The sequence below is a fragment of the Zea mays genome, chromosome 5 (genome assembly GCF_902167145.1).
Source record: "Zea mays cultivar B73 chromosome 5, Zm-B73-REFERENCE-NAM-5.0, whole genome shotgun sequence".
Taxonomy (NCBI): domain Eukaryota; kingdom Viridiplantae; phylum Streptophyta; class Magnoliopsida; order Poales; family Poaceae; genus Zea; species Zea mays.
In genome coordinates, this window is record NC_050100.1 from 19,434,954 (window position 1) to 19,453,036 (window position 18,083).

At 43.7% G+C, this 18,083-nt stretch overlaps 1 long non-coding RNA gene and 1 other non-coding gene across 14 annotated transcripts; both read left to right on the forward strand.

Annotated features, from left to right (window-relative positions):
* Positions 1 to 3,739: 3,739 nt before the first annotated feature.
* Positions 3,740 to 9,342, forward strand: LOC100273949 (uncharacterized). 13 transcript variants are annotated; one of them, XR_004849368.1, is made up of 8 exons: positions 3,740 to 4,426; positions 4,567 to 6,174; positions 6,621 to 6,856; positions 6,973 to 7,084; positions 7,166 to 7,240; positions 7,358 to 7,473; positions 8,749 to 8,839; positions 8,923 to 9,270. It is a non-coding gene; the product is annotated as an uncharacterized lncRNA (long non-coding RNA). The 13 variants fall into 13 exon arrangements; XR_004849375.1 differs by having other exon boundaries at positions 3,751 to 4,426; positions 6,022 to 6,174; positions 6,978 to 7,084; positions 8,923 to 9,342; XR_004849371.1 differs by having other exon boundaries at positions 3,751 to 4,426; positions 6,022 to 6,174.
* A 960-nt stretch (positions 9,343 to 10,302) lies between these two features.
* TRNAK-CUU (transfer RNA lysine (anticodon CUU)) lies at positions 10,303 to 10,375 on the forward strand. The gene has a single exon. It is a non-coding gene; the product is annotated as a tRNA-Lys (tRNA).
* Positions 10,376 to 18,083: the final 7,708 nt, after the last annotated feature.

Below are 18,083 nucleotides of genomic sequence, written 5' to 3' on the forward strand. Positions count from 1 at the left end.
CTGATCGTCCTCTCGCCCTGTGCAGAGGCTCGGGGGCTGCTCTCGCAAAAACCGGCTCCGGCCAAATCGTTGACAGCGTCAACATACCAGCCCGAGAGCTTGGGCCCCGACCGTGCACCCGGGCTACGGCCAGTTCGCATGAGGGAACGACCAGACCAGCCGAAGCGTTAAGCGAAGTATTAAGACCTCGAAGGAGTGTAACCACTCCTCCGAGGCCTCGGGGGCTACACCCGGCGGGTGCGCTCGCGCGCACCCACCGGAACGAAATGCAACCGAGAAAGGCTGGTCCCCTTGCAAAAAAGTGCGACAAAAGCCTCCAAGCGAGTGCTAACACTCCCTTCGAGGCTCGGGGGCTACTGTCGGGGACCATAATTAGGGGTACCCTCAAGACGCCTAATTCTCAGCTGGTAACCCCCATCAGCATAAAGCTGCAAAGGCCTGATGGGTACGATTAAGTCAGGGATCAGTCCACACGAGTGACTCGATCACGCTTCACCCGAGCCTAGCCTCGGCCAAAGGCAGCCGACCTCGAGAGACTTCCGTCTCGCCCGAGGCCCCCTTTTTATGGCGGACACATCACCGGCTCGCCCGAGGCCTTGGCTTCGCTCAGAAGCAACCTTGACTAAATCGCCACACCAACTGACCAAATTGCAGGGACATTTAACGCAAAGGTGGCCTGACACCTCTATCCTGACACGCGCCCCCGGCAGAGCCGAAGTGACCGCCGTCACTCCATCGCTCCACTAGCCAGTCTGACAGAAGGACAGCGCCGCCTGCGCCACTCCGACTGCAGTGCCACTCGACAGAGTGAGTCTGACAGGCAGACAGGCCTTGCCAAAGGCGCCACAGCGAACTCCGCTCCGCCCAACCCCAGGGCTCGGACTCGGGCTAAGACCCGGAAGACGGCGAACTCCGCTCCGCCCGACCCCAGGGCTCGGACTCGGGCTAAGACCCGGAAGACGGCGAACTCCGCTCCGCCCGACCCCAGGGCTCGGACTCGGGCTAAGACCCGGAAGACGGCGAACTCCGCTCCGCCCGACCCCAGGGCTCGGACTCGGGCTAACGCCCGGAAGACGACGAAACTCCGCCTCGCCCGACCCCAGGGCTCGGACTCCGCCCTGGCCTCGGCCGAACGACTTCCGCCTCGCCCGACCCCTTGGCTCGGGCTCGGCCACGGCAACAAAGGGCAGACTCAACCTCGGCTTCGGAGGAACCCCCACGTCGCCCTGCCTAGGGCACAGACCGCCACGTCAACAGGAGGCGCCATCATCATCCTACCCCGAATCGACTCGGGTCACGGAGAACAAGACCGGCGTCTCATCCGGCCAGCTCTGCCGGAGGGGCAATGATGGCGCTCCACAAGCTCTATGACGACGGCGGCCCCCAGCTCTCTTACGGAAGCAGGACAACGTCAGCAGGGACTCGACCGCTCCAACAGCTGTCCCTCCATCAGGCTCCGCCGCACCTCCGACAGCCACGACATCACGCCAGCAGGGTGCCCAGATCTCTCCGGCTGCCACATTGGCATGTACCTAGGGCGCTAGCTCTCCCTCCGCTAGACACGTAGCACTCTGCTACATCCCCATTGTACACCTGGATCCTCTCCTTACGACTATAAAAGGGAGGACCAGGGCCTTCTCAGAGAAGGTTGGCCGCGCGGGACCGAGGACGGGACAGGCGCTCTCTTGGGGCCGCTCGCTTCCCTCACCCGCGTGGACGCTTGTAACCCCCCTACTGCAAGCGCACCTGACCTGGGCGCGGGACGAACACGAAGGCCGCGGGACTTCCACCTCTCTCACGCTCGGCTCCGGCCACCTCGCCTCTCCCCCCTTCGCGCTCGCCCACGCGCTCGACCCATCTGGGCTGGGGCACGCAGCACACTCACTCGTCGGCTTAGGGACCCCCCTGTCTCGAAACGCCGACAATAGGGCTCTGGCTCCCCTTTGCTAGACACATTAGCACATTGCTACACCCCCATTGTACACCTGGGCCCTCTCCTTAGATCTATAAAAGGAAGGACCAGGGCTCTCGTACGAGAAGGTGGCCGCGCGGGAGAACGGGCTAGCACGCAAGGCTCTCGCTCTCTCTCTCTCCCACGCGAACGCTTGTAACCCCCTACTGCAAGCGCATCTGGCCTGGGCGCAGGACAACACGAGGTCGTGGTTTCCCCTTACTCTTTTCCCCCTTGTGTTCCGTCTCGTGCCGACCCATCTGGGCTGGGACACGCAGCGACAATTTACTCGTCGGTCCAGGGACCCCCCGGGGTCGAAACGCCGATAGCGCGTAGGTGTTTTTTCAAAAAGCTTCTCATGTCCGGAATAATCTAAGGTATTCCTGACAGTCGACTTAGAATGGTTGTAGATGAACTTATGCACCTGTGAAATGATCAACTGGGCAAACTTGGTTAGTCCACATGGTTTATGATGGTCGTCAAACACCAAAATCGATTATAGAAAATATTGAGACTATTTCCCTTTCAGACAACACCAACAAGCTTCGTGTTGCATGCAGTTGTTGGTGTTATCGTAAGAAAGATGCAGATCAATATCAAAATGACTTTATTTAAGAAGTGTTACAATCTTCCTTTTTGAACCTTTGTATGTTGTCGTTGGATTGTGACTTTACTATTATGCAATGGAGATATTTTATTATTATCTAGAAAAAATGTTTAAATTAGATGCATCTGAAATATTGAAATGTTGTGTTGACCTTTATTAGGATTAAATGTTGTAAGAGCAACTCAAATAGTTCCTAAAAAAGCTTCATAAACTCATGTTTAGCAAGTTGCTAAACAACTATTGATAGTAAAAAATAGTTTGGTCCCGAATAGTTTCTAATATTTAGGGAGTAATTCAATTTTGAATCTAGTTTTGGCAGACTTGCTCTCGTCGGACCTCGCTGCGACGGAGTCCAGAGCAGAGGATGTCGAGAGCGGAGGACAAGGCGCGATCCTATGAGGGAGCGATGGTCCGGTGGCACCAGTGACGACGGATAAGAAGCTTGTGTCACGTGCGTCGAACCTGGTTACCTCGTTGCTCGGGAAAGGGGGGGATAGCACATCGGATCTAGCTATCTCGCTGCGCGGGAAAGAGGAAAATGAGCACACTGGTGTGAAGAAATTGGCGACAACTGTGTTTAGGGAGTTTCCATCCGATTGCCATACTTGGAGAGTAAATAGGGTTAGATAGTAAGTAGCTAAATTTAGCAAGTCTCTACTTAGAGAACTATTGAAGAAGTATTTTAATGTTTATCTTAAATTTAAGATTTATAAAGTTTTTTAGAGAATTAGTAGAGTTGCTCTAACTTTACAAATTATAATTCTTATTGTGATTTTTTACTAAATTTTACTATTTTATTTTTAATTAAATTATATTATATTATATTGATGGGATGGCTAGATTGTGTTTTTCTGTATTTCTTCACATGAGCACGCGGCTAGCTAGCTAGGTTTGTATAGCGAGGGCAAATCAGTTAAAGCACGTGAAATTTTAGTGTTAAAGTTTGGTTAAATTGAAGAAAGAAACGGATTAGCAACTATAATAGTATTGTTTGAAAAGTGAGCGGTTTGAGTGATATATATTGGACCCATATATTTTAGTATTGGTGTTTTTTAGATAGATCTCTACTACTTCTTAAGACAGTAGTGTAGGCGTCCACATCCGTGCGCCAGGTTCTGCCGCGTAATCCTCGCCCTCCGCTCCTCATCGCACGGCTCGCACCACGCCTACGCCGCTCTCAATCGCCTCCCCTCCCAACGGCGCCCTTCCTCCCCGCACGCTACGACGGCCGAGACGAACGCGCGGCTTCCTCCCCACCAACGGCGCCCTTTCCAAAAGCCTCGACCCGCTGCTCTCGCCGAGATCCCGCGCGTAGCACGCGCGGCTTCCTTCCCAGGCTGGCGAGATGCCTCCTTCTACGCTCGCGCATGCACTATGCCCCTGTCGTTGTCCACCTCCCACGCCCACGCATGCACCCATCCCCTCGTCACGCAAACCATAGTCTCCTCCGCCCCCGTGCTCGCCACCGCGTCGACTTCGGTGGAGTCCAGCGATAGGGCGAGGTCGTACCCCGACGACTCCCCCCCCCCCGACGTGTCGTCCTAGCCCGCACGCTCCGCCTCTGGCACCGTTGCACACCACGCCATCCTCACCCTTCAACTCCTAAACTGTCCAGTGGGAGACGATGCCGCCCTCGGTTCGCGATGCCGCCCACTCCCACACGTCGTCGCGCGAAGCCGGCGCTCACTTCGGGCCAGATCTACCTGCCCGTGTGGTGTTGTGCGTACGACCACCTCGTGAAGATGCTGCAACAGGCGTACGCGCAGGTCGAGGAGCTCTCCGTCGAGCGCGAGCACCTCGTCAATGAGCTCTAGCTTCTACAGAGCCGCTTCCACAAGCGCAAGATCTGCCAGGCCTGCCTCCAGAAGGTACGGAACGATTCGGTCCCGATCTACGGGTTGCTGTTCCTCTTTGCGATTTGATTCGGGAAAGGACATCTCTCTGTTGCCGCTGACACGCGCTAGGTTTTTCCTTTTCCCCCTTCTTTTCGCCCCTTCTGATCTGTAAGGACGAGGAGATCAGGAAGAGAGTCGTAAAGGCTGAGACGGCGATGCGTCTTGGCGGCAAGGAGCTTCAGATTCACTGCTGCGAGGCTGTTCCTTAGCCCCAGCTTCAATTGTTCCTCATTTAGTTTATTGAAATCTGAATTATTTGGAGCTAATTTGTACAGTTTATACATAGAGCACCCTTGAAAGCCACATTCACATGAAAGCAGTATACACAGAGCACTTCAATTGAAAGCTGCTGCATTGTACAGGGAATATGGAATTCTGGATTCCTATATATCGTAACTCCTTTGCTGTTGCATATGCATTCCAGTTTCAGTTTGGAGTTACAAAACGAATTCAATTACAGGTGTGCTTGTTCAGTTATATAGGGGGGGAAACTGTTTGTGCCAGAAGTAATATACTGAATTTTGTAGCTGCATTGTTCACCTTATATCGTTTTGCTATGGTCAAATCTCTTCTCACCATTGGGCTTGTGAATTTCATGTTCCGGGTGATGTGTCATGCCTAGCAGCTGATTATATTCTCAGCGTGCATGTCATCTCACTTTGCCTGTGCAGCAAGTGTACTGAGTCTGATTGATGCATCTTTAGTTAGCTGTAAACTTACAGAGGCAATATGGGAGCGGTGATTTCACTGTTTCGCCCGAATCCATATAAAAGTGAGTCGGACCGGGCCAAAAAACGTGCTTTGGGCTGGGCTTCAGGCTTTCTGTATACTGATGGTGCATCGACTGCAGAAGGATGAAGCGGAGCTATGCATGCTGGTTCTGAATTTATCAATAGACGTATATGTTTTTTTGTGGGGCTTCATTGTATCCATAATTTCATATCTAAGCATTTATAGTTAGCGGGCCTTCTGCTAATCTTTGCTACATTAAGCATTTACCTAATATCGTTGGCCATACTGCCTAATTATTCAGTAAAAGTGTGCCTGTACATTATGTCTTCAATTTGCTGCTCCATACATCTACGTCGACGCTTATATTCAGCCTGATTGGAATTGTTGGCTGATGCAACGTTGCTGATGCTGTTGTAGCTAGACTGCATGTAAGTACTATGCTTTGTAGTACAGAATGAGCCCGATCTGGTGAGTTTTTTTGTTTCAACTAAATAGGAGCTACTTAATCAAGTAAATGGGGATTTCAGATTGTTGTGGTGTTCCTAGAAATTATAATAGATTTCCTATTTTATGTTATAAAATATGGTATTTCAAAGAAAACCTTTTCAAACCAGGAAGTATAAGGAAAGGCTTTGTTTTGGAATTGAAATCGCAAGGACATATTTTCACCCCAACATGCATAGTTTTTTATGTTCACATGAGAGGTAGAAACTATAATATTATAAAAATAATAACTGAGGTCTTGGAAAGCTAACTTTGGCATATTGCTAGGTTGTAAATTCTTAGATGCTGGAGTCTTCTTGATTCTTTTAATAATTTGCCCGTGTTTATTGCAGATGGATGGATTTGATCAAACAGTGAATGTGAAGGTTGTAATGGCAACTAATAGGGCACATACTCTAGATTCTACTTTGTTGCGGCCAGGTAGACTTGACAGGAAAGTTGAGTTCTCTCTTCCTGATTGGCGGTAGAAGAGGCCTGTGTTCCAAGTAAGTTGTCTTTTTGTGTGAAACTGTGAACTAATTGATAGGCATTATATTGGGTTCTTGCGAAGTAGCATGACTTGCATATTTTATTAATTTGCTGAAGTGTTGTATAATATATTGCATTCGCATATGATGAAACTTCCATGGATTGCTTCAGGTATTGTTATTAAGGTCTTTTTCATCTCATGCAAATAACTATTAAGCTGCTCAAATTTCTTTATTTGGTAATTAATTAAAATTTTCAACCATGTCATATTGCATACAAATTGCCAACTTTTTTTTGCACATATGCGCATGCTCAATTGTGATAATGTCATATGGTCTGTCAAGGATTTGCGGTCAATGCAAACTAAATTGTTTTCTTCTTTATATGTTTTGACTTGATTTTTCGTATTTGTCATTGGGATCATTTTTTCTCAACTATTTTGCTGGCTATTGTTTGAAATCAGGTATGTACTACTAAGATGAATTTGAGTGACGAGGCTGATTTGGAAGATTATGTTTGCAGACTGGATAAGATCAGTGATGCTGATGTTGAGTTGGTTTCATGGCACAGACCAAAAATTTTATGCATTTGTTGTTTTCTAACAATTGTATTGCTAGGGACTTTTGTCCTGCGCTGGCCAAAGCTGTCAAAACTATGAAAAAGGCAGAGAAGCTGCTCCTTATATATAGTAAAGCCATTGTGAGATTCTATTTCAAAATTCGATTATTCTTCTATAACTTTCATGTCTAATTTCTCTGAATTATGACACTTCGTTAAACTTCCTCGCTTCAAATGCAAATGGATCTGGTGAGAAGGGTAGACCAACAGTTGGAGAGGAAGGTGTTCTGATGAGCATCATCTTGTTCTGCATCATCACTAATCAACTTGTTATGCACAGTGTCCGATGTGCCTGTCTCAACTCGATTGGTATTATGTTGTGTGTTTAGTGATTCTGGTTTATCCTTTGGGATGCTTATGTGATAATATGTTTGTAATGTGTTTTTCCAGCTAAGGCATATAATTGACCTAAAAAGGCACTTCAAGCGGGTAGGAAAATTCAAGGTCGTTCTCAAGTACTTCCAAGTAAGTAGCCTAATCGCCATCAGGCATACTTATTCAACATTTTTGTTATCACATCCTAATCTGTGGAAAGCTTTACATGTGGCTGATGTGTACTGAATATTTGAATGATGGATTTAGGTCGGTACGGTCGTTGAGCCTGCATCTGAGTTCTACTCAAGTAGGCTGAAAAATAGGGAACGCAAGGCAACATTGGTTGACGAGCTGTTATCAGATCAATCTCTGAAGAGCTACAGGTATGCTCATCATACTTTTGCCATTTTGCATGTGCATCAATGGACAGTGGCTTGTTTTTCAGTGCAAGATTTTCTATAAAAATTGCATATGGTCTTTTGCAAGATTTCCTGGTGCCTTGTTTCAGAGTCCAACCATCATAATAATTACACGGTTGTGGTGTGTATATCTAAATGGGTTTCACTGGTTACAACTAAGGTGCATGGTTTTAAAGTCGGCTGACTAATCGCGATTAGTCGCGATTAGTCGGCCTTATCGCCTGGCATAGCACGATCAGCATGGACGACTCGATCAGGGCGACTAGGTTACGACTAATCGTCCTGGTCGCCGACTAATCACGATTAGTCGGCCGACTAGGTGCCATGTCCGACTAGCTTGTGCCAGGTTTGGGCCTGTAAAAAAATGTGTCCTCTGTTATATGGGCTGGCGGCCCACTATCTCCTGTCCACAGTAGAAAGAAGCTCTACTGCCACTGTGCCGCACAGTACAAGCACAGTAGAAAGTTAGAAACCCTAAAACCCTAAGCCGCCGCCTCTGCCTCCTCTGCCCCGGTGGTCCTCAGCTCCGGTGGTCCTCAGCTCCGGCGACTGTCTGCTCTCTGCTCCCGTGCTCCGTTGCGCTCGCCTCTGCTCAGCTCCGGCGCTCGCCTCTGCTCACTGCTCAGCTCCAGCAACCGTCTGCAGCCAGTCTGTTCTGAACTCTGTTCAGAGTTCAGTGCTCACTTCAGTTGTTAATCTCACTATCTGCACCCTCTGTTCTGAACTTAACCGAAATGAGCACCTCTACAGATGGTAATCTCCAAGGTAAGTGATCTTTACCTTTTACTTTTAGTGGAAACATCCTTTATTTTGATTGCTTGTACTGCTGTCCTGCTAGACAGCTATAGTGTACTGCTGTCGTGCTACAATTATATTATATTATATACATAGGGTCCTGTTATAGGTGGACGACTATAGGACGACTAGGAGTCGACTAGGCTCGACTAATCGAGTAAATCGACGACTAATCGCGATTAGTCACCTTATCGGTGGTCAGGCGACTAGAGTCGACTAGCCGACTTTAAAACCTTGCTAAGGTGTTACATAACTGATAGTTAATTAGTATTTTTTTATATGTCAAGATATCAGTCCAACAGGTTTCTTCGAGATGCAATTAGCACTTATAACAACAACATTGATTTTCTTATTAGACCATTAAATTGGTTTCACGGATAAATTTGTTATCATTCAAAATTGTCTTATGTTGACATTATGTATATATGCTATTCACAATAACAGAGTCATTCATGTTGGTGGGCGTCTTGGATGAACTACATTTTCTTCAACAAAGATGGAGCTCATGCAGATTGATTTAGTCCCTTTTTGCAATGTAACATATATGTTTCATACAAATTTTTTACTCCTGTTGCAACGCACGGGCACTCACCTAGTCATCTTTTAAGAGTGGTATAGCGCCTTTGTTGCAGCAGGCAGCTACGTGCCCACGTTTGGCGAGGCGCCATTTCCGGCCACCGGCCACGTCGCCGCGCGCAGGAGAGAAGCTAGGCACTACATGATGTCAGCCGACCAAGATTTTTAAAAAAAGATACGAAAGCTTGCTACAAAATAAACCGGTCCAGTCACAAGCTAGCTAGCTAGCCAGATTAAGTCGATGCCGCACTGCTTGTATATGCATTGGATTCCATATTGTTCTCTTCAGATGGACATCAAATGTTCTGTTCATTAATTAAGGTTAATCAGTGGCATCCTATGTGGAATCGTCCCTGCTTACATGCATATATAGTGCGTGCGTGCATTATATGTATCCATTCCACATGCATGCATCTGTTTCACCATCTTTAATTTGGATGCTTATGCATGCATGCTTCTTTACTTTGATTATTGTTTTTTGACATGTCCTTTGTTTAAATTCTTGACGTTACAGAAAAGGTTATTATCTTAGTATATTTTATGTGAGTGGCCTGGGTAGGTATATACGGTTAAGTTCGTTCGGTTGGGCGCGCACCTAACACGGTAACTGTCTGGGGCAACTAAGGGCCGTTTGGATCATGTGGCAAACAATTTATCGATTAATTTTAATACCTTAACATTCAAATGGACCGGCTAATAAATTTGCTAATTGTTAGCCTAAGGGCTGGCAAACTGTTTACTCATTAGTTATTTGACCTTGCTAATATGTGCTAATAGATCGTATAAAGAGAAAAAGACATCTATTAGCTAAAGGGGTGTTTGTTTGATATTATAATTTGCCCAAATTATATAATTCAATAACTTTTAAACTAATATTTACTTGAAAAGTTGTTGGATTATATAATCTGAACAAATTATAATCCTAAACAAACACCCCAAGTCTCCAAACATACACTAACTAATTTTTGCTAGCTAATTATTTGCCGGCTAATTATTAGCCACTATTAGCAACCATTAAGCCAGGAGGATGCAAACAGAGCCTAAAATGTCAACTTTTATCTATCTTCGTTCTAAGAGAGTAGGATTAGTAAATTTAAAGCTATATTATTGAGCAATCACTGGCAGTGTCTAAGTGTTGGATAGTATGTTGTGAGTGACGTCAAGCACCAGCGCCCGAATTTTTTGTTTTTGAGTCCTTTTTATGTCAAAAATTTCCAATTAGACCCCCAGAAAACTTAAATGCAATTTTGGACCCATTTCTCGGCGCCATGAGCTATGGCGCCGAGTTTACACATCTCGGCGCCATAGATCTTGGCGCCGAGCTACCTGCCGCGCTGTCGTCCACGAGCTGACGCGGCGTCGACGTGGCACCGAGCTCGGCGCCAAGATCTATGGCGCCGAGCTCGAATATATAACCACAAAGCTTGTCTAGCTCAGTTGGCAGAGCGCAAGGCTCTTAACCTTAAGGTCGTGGGTTCGAGCCCCACCATGAACATATTTTTTTGTCTTTGTCACTGATTTGTTTTTTATTGTCCAGATTTTTTTGTTTATGTCGCTGATTTGTCTGTGCGTTCAATATTTTTTGTGACGGTGCGTGGGAGAAATACATACATATTACACACTTTCTTTCCGGCCAAAGTGGCATGCATGGCTGAAAATGCATGCACGCAGGAACGCACGACAGAAGCGGCGCCTTTTGGGGAAAGGCCATATGGGTTTGTGGCTCATCACGAACCAAAATAAATAAATAAAAAATAAAAAGTGAATGAACTTAGTGATATGGAATACTGAATTCTCATGCAACAAGATGACCTGATGGAGTATCTCCTTGATTAACTTTGATGGCTGTGTGGTAGTAGTGGCTTCTAGAATTAAATAAAGTTGCGTTATTAATAGATGATGCGTTATGTTGGTGTAATGGTACAATCATTTATGTTGTTGAGTGTGTTTATATATGTGCGCGAGAATGGATTCCACCCGGCTTTATTAATAGGTGAGGCCGGCCAGGCTGCTTCTTTTCGCTTTTATTTGGTGGAATGCACCTTCTGGAACAAGTAAACCGTAAGAGACAGAGCATCTCTGGGGGAGTTCAGGCGCAAGTTCGTGGCATGCATCTTGACCAGAACGCTAGCTACTTTAATTTCCGATGGTATCATCGGATGAGGGCCGTTCACGGTTTACAAAACCGTTTTAGGTTACCGGAGGTAAATCGATGGAAATCGATAAAAACAAAAAAATCTGGATAATAAAAAATAAATTAGTGACAAAGACAAAAAAATATTGAACGCACGGACAAATCAGCGACATAAACAAAAAAATCTGGACAATAAAAAATAAATCAGTGACAAAGACAAAAAAATATGTTCACGGTGGGGCTCGAACCCACGACCTTAAGGTTAAGAGCCTTGCGCTCTGCCAACTGAGCTAGACAAGCTTTGTGGTTATATATTCGAGCTCGGCGCCATAGATCTTGGCGCCGAGCTCGGTGCCACGTCGACGCCGCGTCAGCTCGTGGACGACAGCGCGGCAGGTAGCTCGGCGCCAAGATCTATGGCGCCGAGATGTGTAAACTCGGCGCCATAGCCCATGGCGCCGAGAAATGGGTCCAAAATTGCATTTAAGTTTTCTGGGGGTCTAATTGGAAATTTTTAACACAAAAAGGACTCAAAAACAAAAAATTCGGCACCAGCGCTGGCCCGCGAGAGGATGGTGGAGCGGGTGTAGATTATGGATTCACATGTGTACATCACGAGGTCCATGCGGTATGAATGAAGGTGTACTAAAAAGTATTTTTAGGAATACACTCGTGTGGATTTACGTAGTTGTTAAATTTCTATACTTTTAGCGACCAATGGACTATGACTACAAAAAAAATTAGTAACCAACCATCAATCTATTAATTGTAGCAACCAACAATTGATTATTAATAAAGGTCGATAAAACTACCGTTGTGTAGTGCATTTGCATGTGGAGGTGGTTCAAAAATGTACTAGGTGGATGTGAATGTGGAGTATTAATTCGAACCCTCGTTTGTACAACTTTATCGTAGTAGACATGGAGTACCCTCCCCTACCAGGGGCGAAGCTATGTTGTGGACTGTGGTGCATATACACCCCCTAAAAATCCAAAAAAACAGTGATAATAGTGAAATTTGCACCATATATATATCACCCAAATTTTATTCCTATGCACCCACAAGAGACATGCACATCCTTATATTTTGATCTAGCTTCGCCACTATCCCCTACAGATGCATAGTACGTTTTATATCAAGTTATATGTATTAAATAAGTTTTAGATAAATATTGTCGCCTCTGCATGTATACATCTGGGAAGGTTAAAGGAATATAGTTAAATAGGCAGTACTCAGAATACTCTTAATTTATTTAATTTCTTGAAAATTTACGGGAAGAAACCCGTCAGAAAAAGATTCCCTGGTCACAGGAGGTATGAAGAGTCAGCAGCATGCGACACAGATGATCTAGTGCAAAGTCAACTTGCAGGGGTAAAATGCGGAAGGGGAGAAGATTCCGAAAGGATTGACTAGCGTAGGAGTATTATAGTATTTTTTTAAATTTGGTAACATCTAAGTAACACTTTCGGAATCCAGCTCTTTATCAAGTTTTCAGCTCTTTGTCGAAGGTATTATCGGGCACTAAGAGCATCTCCAGGAGCTTTCCAGAAGTCTCCTAAATTAAGTTTTTTGGAAAAAAACATAAAAACGTGTCTCCAACAGTTTTTCTAAAACGCTTCCAACTTTTTCGAACCCTAAGTTATACGCTTACTTTTCGAGTCTAACTTGATCAGACTAGTGATAGGATTAGACCTAGGTAGTATAACTCTTTTACTGCAGTTATACATCTAGATAGATTATTTATATGTGACTAGGTTTTTTTTCTTCTCTGGACCAACATAGTTATGTGATCATATATAGTATGAGACTCGTTTTGTTTGCTATGTCATTAAATTGGTGTCTACTTTATGCTATTTTGGCATAGTTAAAACAATAAAGATAAATTGTCTATGATATGTCAATACTCTTTCTTGAACAGTAAATTCGATGTGTGTGGTTCGCCTAACGTCCTTGCTGCTTGCTGTGCGGCCAGAGCCAGGGGCCGAGAGAATTGCCCCGCTGACTGCTGTCATTGCAGATATCGGAGCAAAGTACGTAGGACTGTAGGAGTAGCCGCTGGTGGGGACACGGGTCTCCCGTGACGTGAGAGGGAGGGAGGGAGGCAAAAGAGAGAACAGGGGGAGGCGCATCAGCATCACCCTACGTGTCACGGTGTCAGGCTGTCGTGGAGAGATACGGTACGAGAGAGAGACGACCTACTAGTAGTAGGCTTGAAGGAGCCATCTTGTCATGTCGGATTGCTGGGACACCAAAAACTGCAGGGCAGATTGCTGGATGGGTAGAGCTAGCAGCCTAGCATGGACTGCTATAGTAGGTCATAACGAAAATTTTAAAAGAGGTTTATGGCAAATTTGGACCACGCCAACAAGTTTCGTGTCCCTAGACATACATCAGCCGGCCCCTGTTCTAACCAAAACCCATTACAATTATTGAAAGTTTACAAAGTTGATCGCCCCTTTACAATGAAAATAATGGACACGTTCAGAACCTCTTATAAGGCTCTCTCTAGCACGAAACCGTACAAATGATCATGCAAAACACTATTTTATATTATAAAGTATATTATTTGGAGAGTAGAATTTAGTCAGTAAATCATGTATATGGTTGTGCTTTTGCACTGCAGACCATATCATTTATATAGTGGAGCTTGAAATAAAAGATGAGATAAGTAAGATTGTTAAAAATAGCTTAAAGGATAGTTTGAAAACTTAAATCCTATTTATGATTGAAGAAGATCGAGAGAAAAAATAGTTTATTTTTCTCTTAATCTCCTATAACCCCAAAATGAATTTGAGTTTCTAAATTAATCCTAAACGGTTGTTGTTGTAACTGTCTCCTCAAGAGCAGCGGCTGCAATGAATTGGCCTGATCTTGATCTATATAACTCACATGGCCCATTTTTACATTAAAATAGCTTCACATTCTTCCACCTCCGTAAAATGACATTGATAATTCAATACAATTTAAATGCACACTTTTACTGAACTTGTCAGGTAGGCATTAAATTGAAATGACAATGGAATCCTAGCGGTCACAAATATGATCTGCAAAACTTTTATGTGGAACAAAATTCTTATCAAACCATAATAATAATTGTATATAAGTTTATGCGTATAACATAAACATGCAAAAATGAACTTTTATAGAATACATGTACCATTACATGAAACTTAATAACTTTGGGAGTCTATACTCTCGACAGTTTGATGAACACGGTCGGAACTTAAACTTTCTCTTAGAAGTTAGCCTCTCGGAATAAAAAGGTCAGAAGTAGGGCTAACTTCAGACGAGTGCGTCGAAAGTTCCTTAACTTTCGATGGCCTACGAGGCCTATGAGAAGCTATGGGTTGTCTAGCGTCGTTCGAAGACTGACATCGTCAACCCCTTAAATTCTGACGGCCCAGGGGTCTCTTGAAAGGTAGCAATTAACTCCCAACAACCTTTAAACCATCTCCCGGAAGTTATAGATCTCAAAAGTTAGAGTGAAGCAGCATTAAAAATATTGTTTACTTTCAATTTCACCATATTTCACAACAAAATAGACACAATCATAACACAATTCATAACATGCATAATAACAACCACAACATCTCTTCCATTTTATCACAATAACACCTTATCTCATCACTTCAACACAATTCCAATCCATATGTCATACTTGGTCACAATTAGAACTCAATGCATCTCATCTAAATCCACACACATACCAAATGTCATATACTTGTTCACAAGTCCAAGTGTCATACAAGTTTACCATAAGAAACATCACATGCAATCATCATTGGGGAATCCCGTCGAGTTTTGGCCGCTGCCTCCACTAGCGAAGATCACATTGACAAATGAGTTATCGTCTTCATCTTGTTGCGGTGTCGCTAAAGTAGGTGGAGGGGTCTGGTACACCTGTGTATAGAAAATCGCAGAGTTACATCTTAATATTATCACAAGTAGTTTACAATAAAATGTTAATGAAGTCGCATACCTGAGGTCTAGGTGAAGGCCAAGAAAATTGTACGGGAGGCAGAGGAGGTGGCACCATCGGAAGTTGTATCCCCTACCCTTCTGCTAGTTGCTACAAGAGTGTAAAATTCATTTAGGTAACTGTTTTAGATTAATACATAACTTAAAGTCTAAACTATTATATTTGAAACTTATTTGAAGAAATGCTTGTTGTTGTGCAAACTAAGCTGCATAATACTCCAGTTGGTTGTTGATGTGTAACTTGCCTCAGGTATTCCTCTTGGTCCCTTTGTCGTTCCTGCTGCTGGCTTAGTTCTGCTCGTGCACGCTCAACTTATATTGTATCCTGAGTGGAATGGGTGCTATGAGCAGCATACCTCGATGACCCTCCTCTTTGAACCATCACCTGACTCGAGTCGATCACATTAACGAACATCAAGTACCTTCAAACAAGTAACAACACAATCGATTTAGAATACATATTTACTACTTGCATCCATGAAACAAGAAAAATATATAGAATATGCACCTTCCATGAGGTTTTCACCACTAGAATACATGACCTGAGGATCAATATGTTGGGTCCTCTAACCGTAGTCCAATTCGTGCTGACTAGACATTGCCTCACCATGTATCGCCTGAATACAAAATAACCATGCGATGGAATATATAAAGTTTTCACAGAAACAAAATCCATCAAGTTGTGCAAAAAATCACCAGACGATCGGATGCCACCTAGCTACACAACACATCTGTGTTTAAAGGATTTGGACCTCTATGCCCCCTAAGGTAGACTTGAATATAACTAGGCACTACACCACTGCTAGCTTCCTGTACGTACAATTGAGAAGCATATAAACATAAATTACAAGAACTCAGCTACAAACAACAAAAAAGGAATCAATTGCACTTACAATTTGTTTAAATAAACAAAAATGAACAACACATCCATATCCGTGATAGGACTCAGTTCCACGATTGGAGCTTTGTCGCTGAGACTTGGCCCTGAAAACGTTAGAGCATGGATTTCTCCGGTACTAAACATGTATCAATTGTGATAGTATATCTATAGGAAATGATACGTCCTAAACCCACCCAAGAGTGACCAATAGAGCATAGATTTATGACGAGCCATGAGTCCAGATAAAATTTCAGCAGCATAATCCTATTGTTCTCCATTTGCATGCTCGAAAATGGTGTAATGGAGAACAACAGATTTATTACTATACATGTCCATATGGGTTGGACCATGGGTTGGCTTGTGGCCGAGTCTGCCTGGAGCTCAGGACGACACAACCCAGCCCAGTAGCTAGCGTGCTTGGGCCAGTCCGACATGAGGTAGGGCCATGCTTTTGGCGTACTACTGCGGCTGTCGGTTGCTCTAACTCGTGACTTCTAGTAGCATGTTCTCCTCTATTATCCCCTTTTATCTACTCCTCCACTATCTCCTTCTACCTTTTTGTCTGGTATTTTGAATCCTCGGTCTATCAAGATCTCCGCTCCATTTTCCCCTTGTCGGTGAATCCGGTGGTCTAGTTGCGCAGCGCAGGTGCTAGTATCATCTTCTATCCCTCTCGCCTCTCTTGTTCTTTGTTGTTAGACGACCTAATCACCTAACCATTTGTTTTTGTTCTTGTAGTTGCAGTTTGTGCATAGTGAGGATCCTAACAATATTGTTTGAGTGTTGGTGTTCACCCTCGTAAGTTTGGTGTGGACATGGATGTTAGATGGATCAAAATTAACCATCCTGATGGAGGATGGATCTTATTTACTAACTGAGACTCATTAGGTTGTTGCTGAGAAGGGATTATCTTTTCTTGAGTTATCTATGGATCTATTGTTCATTGTTTGGTAAATTTTACCCAACTTTGCCATTAATGTTGCATCATATTTTGAAAATTGCTAGACATTTAAATGCATATGAGAATGATAGACAACTAAGAATTGTTGTTGTTCCTATGAAATCAAAGTTTCTAAAATACTGGAGTGATATCCCCATTCTCCATGCATTTGCTTTTATTCTTGATCCTAAAGCTAAGGTGAGGGGTTTCATAAAGTTCATTTAAGGTTACATTCTCTAACTGAAACTAATTACTCTATATTTTATTTAGTTATTTGTAACAAGTTAACTAGGACGTTTCAGATCTATGAACTCAAGAGGTTTGCTTGAATTCCAATCCCTAACCAGCAGGTGGTTTTGGTAATGACATAAAGGATTGGGATGATATATATGGTTATGATGAGTCTTACTCTACTCCATCAGTAAGGGTAATATGTACCTCTGTATCAACCTCTACATGTGATATGTCTGAGCTTTCTTCATACCTTGATAGTGACCTTGAAGCTAAGTTTGGATCTAATTTCAATATTCTCAAATGGTGGCAACAACAAAAGAATACATATCATATTCTTTCTATACTTGCTAGAGATGTTATGACTGAACCTACTTCCACTATATCTTCAGAGTCTACATTTAGTCTAGCTAGAAAGGTGCTTGAGGAGCGGCAGCAGCGCCTAACAACAAACATGGTGGATGTTCTCTCTTGCATCAAGAACTGGAAACTAGCAGACCAACATAAAGCAACACACAATGGATAAGGAAACCAAAGAACTTGAAGCTACCTTTGATGCTATGTACCTGGATGAAGACCCAAGCAAGTAGTGAGGACCCTTTCAACCGATGTCTGTTGTAGTGTTGGTGTTGCGGTGCTGGACTACTAAACCTTTGAACCTGAACTTGGACCTGCTACAGTTATGTTTATTTATCCTCTAGACCTCTTGTAATGTTTATGGATCGTTGGACATGGATTGTTTATCATTTGAATTGAAACCTATAAGGAGCTAGTTGTACTCTTTTTGTTCTAAGGTTTTTAATAAGGCAACATCACATTGAGGCTCCATTATTATTCACTTGTGAGGATCTTGATCTAAATGTTGTGAATTCTGTGATTATTTTGATCTGGATTCTAGACTTGTGAATGTTTTTGGCATGTATAATGATTTTTGAGATGATTTTGATGTACTTTGAACTTCTGATGTTTTTGATATATGTCATGTATACTGAATATTATGAGTAACCGAGTTATTAGGGTACCTAGCCTAGTTTGGCTAA